The sequence below is a fragment of the Merops nubicus genome, unplaced genomic scaffold (genome assembly GCF_000691845.1).
Source record: "Merops nubicus isolate BGI_N331 unplaced genomic scaffold, ASM69184v1 scaffold13307, whole genome shotgun sequence".
NCBI classification, from domain to species: Eukaryota; Metazoa; Chordata; class Aves; order Coraciiformes; family Meropidae; genus Merops; species Merops nubicus.
The window spans coordinates 1-6729 of NW_008619647.1; positions in this window are offsets into that span (position 1 = coordinate 1).

The window sequence follows — 6729 nt, forward strand, 5'->3', positions numbered from 1 at the left end:
CCCCGGCAGCAGAGGTGCCGCATCCCAGCGTGTGCCCCACAGCCTGCCTTGCTGCCCCCGTCCCGTCGCTCCTGCTCCTCCCCACCATCCGTGCTCTAAAGTCTCCCCTTACTTCTTCCCTGCCCACTTGTTTAAGCCCTTGTTGCTGGCCCTCTCACCTTGGAGCCCCTCCAAGGCTAACACCCCAAACCACTGAAGGTCCCGATCCGGTCCAGTTTCAGCCCAAAGCAGCCACTGGGCATAGCCTTCCAGGTCCAGTCTCCAGGTAGTCCCCACTTGCGATTAGTGAGGGTCTTGCGCCAGAGAAAGGGACGGGCAGCTCTGCTCCCGGATGGGAGGAAGGGGAGGCTGGAGGAGAGCAACTGAGGGCCAAAGCTGGACCCCTCCTTCGTGTCCTCTTCGGCCAGCATGGAATCGGGTGCCAGAGGCAGCAACTGGGAAAGGAGCATCTGGGATAAACAAAGAGGAGAGGGGGCTGAGAGCGGAGTCGCCTGTGCTCCTGGCAGTAAGCCTTGCGCCCTGCTGCCCACACCTTCCGCCAGGCTCAGACAGGACATAAAATGGTGCCTGACCACAGGCGCTGTGTCAGTGACGTTGCGTCCAGACACAGGGAAGGGCCAGACCAGCAGCTCCTGCAGACAAATGGATTTTTCTGTCCCAAAGAGCAGGCAGGCAGTACACTGTGAGCCTCTGCCTGTGTGAAGGTTGTCCTGCTCTTGTCGAACAATCTCCCGCTGTACTGGCAAGGTAACAGGCTTCAATCCTTGCTCCTTTTGCTGCTGCTGAGCACCTGTGTGTGCTCAGGCTCCCGTGTGGGATTTTTTTCTGCTGCCAGGCTGCCGAGGAGGACAGACCTGTCCCAAGTACCTGGTTCTAAAGATGAGGAGGCAGCAGGAGAAGAGCAGGAGTGAGGAAGGGGGACTCCCCATCTGCAGGGAATCCTGTAGGTTATCTGTGCAGGTGGGCATGTGCTGATCACACGCCCCTGGCACTGCCGTCAGCCTCCAGCTGTAGGGAAGCAAGGTCTAGGAGCTGCACTGGGTGTGGTGGAGGCACTGCACGGCTGGCCAGGGAAACAGCCTGCGGTGTTGCGCAACCTGGGCTAGTGGGAGGTGTCCCTCCCCGTGGCGGGGGGTTTGGAACTAGGTGATCTTTAAAGTCCCTTCCAACCCAAACTGTTCTATGACCTGTCCCTCACGTGGGTGCTGCGGTAGGGTTTGTGCAGCTCTTTTTGGTAGTGAGTTAATTGAAGTGGACATGGACATCTTCAGCGAGGAGTGAAAGCGGTGAGTCATAGCAGGATCGGTCTTGTGATTTTAGTTCACATCCTAACTGCCTCGCTGTAGCTTTCCCAGGGTGACATGAAGGCAAGGTATTGGGGCTTAGGTTAGGGGTTGGGAGGTGGGTAGATTTGAAATACCATTGCTGTGATTGCTGAGGATAAAAGATATACCCAAGCAAAGAAGCCCTTAGCTGGCACCCTGACCGGGACTTGTAGCCTTAAAGAGGGGCTACTAGGGGGTAGTAATGAGTTTAGGAGTGAAAATCCTGTCCTAAAAGGATGTGCCTTCCCTCCGAAATGTCAGAACCAGGCACTGAACATGAAGGACACTGCTGATGGCTGCTGACAGGCTGCTGTTAGACAGGACCAGTCTCCTTACTGTTAAAAGCCTCTGCGGGCAATAGAGTCCCACAGGCAGCCTGCTCCAGACCAGAGAGCACTAAAAAGCTTTTGTCTGTCTGCTGTCTCATAATGCTGGTGCCTTTTAGGAGGCAGATTATAAGGATCCAGTCACCCTAGAGCTGTGCCTGTTGGACTGACCGGAGGGGAGCAGTCAGAATACACGGCAGCCTCTGGAAGCTGGAGTTTGGCACCACCACTCGTTCCACGTCCAAACATGACCTCCGCAAATTGCCCCTCCACTGCTGAAACCTCCCTCAGCTGTCTCCCAGTCCCTCCTACCTGTAGCCTCTGTCCTGGCAAAGACACAGTCTGAACACTGGCAGAGAGCAGAACTAGGAGGAGGAAAAGCGAGCAAGGCCACGACTGGAGCCCCAGCATCTTCTTCTTATCCCAGGGCTCGCGGGAGGCGAGGCAGGGCCGGCAGCATCCGTGTCAGACGCAGTCCCTGGCCCTTCTTCGCCTTTATAGCTTTGGCTCTGGCAGGCACCGGGCCCCCAGCTCTCTGCTGATCTACCCCCTGGAGCTCCTTAACCTTTCAGCCCTTTTGTCCAGGGTGATATATTGCAGGGTGAGCTCAGCAAGACCCCTTCCTCTAAAGAAAAAGAACACAAAGGTGTTTACTGAGTGTCTGGGAAGACAAATCTGAGTTCAGCTGCTGCTGGCCAGGACCTGGAAGTATCTGTCAGGGTCAGGAGTGGGGTGACACTTTGAAACACGTCCCAGAGGAGGATGTTGAAGGCTGCATTGTACAGTGATGTCGAGCATAACCCTTGTAGGCAGGGTGCTGTAAATGCTACTTCTCTGATCAGCATGAGTACGAACTATAGCAGAACTACAGCTAGCAGTAGGCACTCTGGAGGCTGCATGGAGCTGACACAAATTCAGCTCTGTGACAGTACAGGCTTTCATTTTTAATACTTGTATTTTGGTGAGGAATTGATGAAGAGCTCTTGCTACAGAAGCTGTGTGAATTCCAGCACTAATCTATGAGACTTGTGGCAGTGGTGGGAGCATGGGTCTAGTGCTAGCATATAACTCGCAGGCTGGTTGTCCTGAGGTTGTTGAGGCTCAGCTTGCACTTTCTCAGGCTGGGGCGCACAATGGAAGTGAGACAGCAAGGAGCAGATTCTTGCCTCCTAAATCTTCTTGCCTTTAGTTCCAGCCTCCCCCCTGCCCCCACTTTCTGCTTTGTTTCTCTCTCCTATTTGACTGCAATTTCTCACCAGTTGAACAAGGCAATGAGGTCACTGTTTGGAGATGAGGGTGCAGAAGTCAGCCTGTGTGTCAAGACAGAAACTGATCAGGAAAGTTTGTCAGGGGAGAGGAATGGTGGGATTGTACCCCAGTACAGGATTAGTAGTTGGTGTGCTGGGCGAGTTTAATAAAACACCTTAAACTTCCTTTTCTTCAGTACTGTTCCACAAAGCAACTGGATCAAAACTTGACTGTCATTGTTTTGCTGCCTGCTTTTGTTTGTATTTTCTAAGGAAAGAAGAAAATTAGGAAAAAGTCTTTTGCAGAAGTCACAGTTCAGCTATTTGTCCTGTCTTTCTTCCCCTCTTTCCCCCCTATTCCCAACATTTTGCACTTGCTGATGCAGTTTTATGGATTCCTGTCTTCCCTACCCAAGGAGCCAGAAAGTTTTATGAACCATTTTGCATCCAGCCCATGGAAAGTGAGTATGTGGTGTCAGTCTGGAGCACTGACACTGGAAGCAGGAGAGACTTTGCACAAGTGGGGGCTCCACCTGAGAACCTCCAACTTGAGTGCTGCTGGTTCCAGAGCAGATGGGGTGCCTGTGCATTCCCACAAATGGAATGTGGGCTGTGTGTGCACAGCCAGCCCCTCTGTGTGCTGGACGTGACAGGGTATGGTGTGAAACTTTTGGGGGGGTGGGAAAGAGAGGAAGGAGGATGGGAAGCGAGCACGTGTTCATCCCACATGCAGGATGTGTCAGAGGATGTTGTTCTGTGCTTCCTAGTGGCGTTTGACCAGAAGCATCTGAATCAGGCTGCTAGAGCATTCGTGCTCCTGGCAAGACAGCTGCAGGCAGATGTAGCTCAGGTTGATCCTGCCAGTTACAGGAGTCAGCTCTTTCCTAAGCCAAAGTTAATGAAAGCAACAATGCTTTGGTTTTGACATGAAATGTAGCAGGGGTTTGATCTGGCATCCCTTGAATGTTGCAAGAATGACAGAAATGTTTGCAACTGCTCTAAATTCCAGTCCACTGGCACAAAGACAGGATGAGTGATCCCTTGCAGGGATGCACAGGCTCTGAGCTCTCAAGTGACAGGTCCCCTCCTTGGGTCCAACAAAAGTTGGGGCTTGAAAGAGGGAGGGAGCCATCACTGTCCCACACCAAGCAAGAAACTTCAGAGACTGTACAAAATCGGCCTATTTTCTTGCAAAGTCTTGCAAACTTGCAAATGCAGCAAAACTTGGATAAATTGCAGGTGCTGGATAACACAAGTGCTGTGAAGTTGCAGCTACTCTGTGTTCCAGATCCTCGCTGGGACTGCCATGGAACTGAATAGTTGCTCTGACATATCCTGGCAATGACTGTGAAGTGAAAGGGCTTTGGCAGACAACGAGTCCCCGATTGCCCCAGTTTTCTCAGACTCAAATAGGTTATTGTCCTTCTTTCCTCCCTAGTACTAACAAGTTTCATCTATAAAATCCCTTCCCCCTCTGATGCAGGGGCACTGATTCTAGAGCTTGCAAGACCACCAGACAGGCAGCCCCCTGCAGAATCAGAATCAGTCTTTTACAAACAGTTGCTTATAAAGGAAAGAAGCAGTACAACTGGAGAGTAGGAGGACTAGGAACTGAGTGAGGTACCTTTGGGGAACACCCCTTGGCCCATGGTGATGGAAAGGGCTGATGTTTGCTGCAGGTTCTTAGAAGCAAGGAAGATATTAACATCATTTCTCTGGCACCATGTGTAGGAATTTGGAGCCCACCATGGTCAGGAGTCCTCCAGACAACAGAAGCACCTCTGATCTTGGCACTGAGTTATCCCATTCCCTCAGAAGTGAGTAGAATTACTTCTTCAATTCCTTCTCAAGCAGGAATTCCTGGGCATCATGCCAGCCACCAAAATAGCTGCTGCCAAGGAACACAAAGGCAGTAACCATCTTAAGCAGCCCCTGCTGTTCAAGCCCCATTTTTTGCTTCATCTTTCTGCAGGACTTTATTTGTCCATGACACAGGATTGCTAATTCCTCCAGTGCCAAGAGAGGCCAGTGAGATTTTTCACCTGAACAGCCTGCAGAAAGGAACCAGCAGGAGTTCCTGCCCTTTATCTTTTTAGTCTCGCTTCACAAGGCAGTGCTGTGGTCAGGAAAGGGCAACAGATGGACCACAAAGCAGTCCAGAGAGTGCAGCTCTCCAGAAGGAAGTTCTTTTACAGCTTGTAGCAGCAAAGCATGGCCTGAAGGAAAGGCAGTGCTTAGACAGTTTTATGGCCACCCTGCTTTCTCCATCCACCCATTCATTATCTCCCTGACTGCACAGGCAAGGTTGACTGCACAGACATAACCCTTGAGCCCAGGTGGCAATCCATACACGCAATCCTTTTTCTTTCACTCCCATTTGTGAGTGACAGACCCTGTGAGGACAGTGGGGAAATCACAGCATGCACACTTGCATCATATTTGCTGTTAATAGCCGTGTTGCTGCCTCTGCCTCCTGGAGCCTTCACTGAATATTTGATCAGGCAGGATGGAAGAGAGGGACAATATTGCTGCAGCTTTCTGAGATTTGGGAGCAGATCTTGCCCCTGAGTCATGGGACTCAAGTGTGGTAACCCATCGTTCCCTCATCTGCTTGTTTCTACAAGCATCTAACATGTTTATGTCCACTCAGGTATCAGCATAAAAAAGAGGCATTCCCAGCTTGATGCAAAAGCTGTGCAATTTCTATTTTTTTTTTAAAAAATATGGATTAGAATAAGCTACAGGAGTCTTTTATCACTGTTTATGCTGCCAGGCCAGAGCAGAACTGAGCAGCAGGCTCTATTTGCTGGTGAGCCAAGGATGACCGTGACAATTGCAGGAATGTGGTAGAGCCTGAGAGAGAGAGAGAGTGGAAGATCTGCAGGAATCTGCTGACAGAAGGACCCTTCCAATTCCTGCCCAGGTAGTGACTGGTCTGCTTTCTAGGCAACAGGTAAGAGGAAATAATCCTGTCCTGCCACTTTGCTGGTGAGCCCGGAGATTAAAGGTTGCTTAGGCGATTAACACACATGCAAATTTAGAGCACTTCACTTTACGTAACTCTACAAGGAGTGCCAGGACTGACTCAACACCCATGGGATGTGATGTCCTGGCTTTGGCTGGGGTGAGGTTCATTTCCACCAGAGGATGGGAGGGAGCATGACTAGGATAGACAACCAAACCAGCCTATGGGCTATTTGATACCATACTGATGTCATAAGGGCAGGGAGCACAAGTTGGTGTGATATTCATCTCTTGCTTTATGGTTTCACTAATATTATTACTGTTGTTTCTTTCCCACTCGTGTTGTTCTATTAAACTCTCCTTATCTCAACCCCCAGGGTTTTGTCTTTTTCCTCCTTATTCTTCTTTCCATCCTACCATGGAGTTGGGGTGGGAGCACTCCTGGCTGGGTCTAAATCACAGCATGCAACATTCCTGAGTCTTATCTGACATGTAATTGGAGTAGCAGCAAATACGTGCCAAAAAACAGAGGGACACAGCTGGCATTAACAGTATACTTGGTAATGCAAGTGAGTTGGGTAAAGCTGAGTCTAAAGTGTTTAGAATTAACAAAACACTTCATTTTTTATTTTCTTACTCACTTTGCATGTTCTTTGTTGAAACACTGTAGCTAGAACTCAGCCTCTCTCTTGCTCTCCTTACCCCTCAGCATTTCTGAGATCTGTACAAGAAGAGCCTGACAGGCTTTGCAGGGCAAGAGTTTCAAAAAGGATCACAAAAGGGCTTAAACCCAACAAAATGGTACTGATCCTGTGTTAACTGAATGGTGTGCTTACAACCCTGTACAAACGAGAAAGGGAGTGAGCA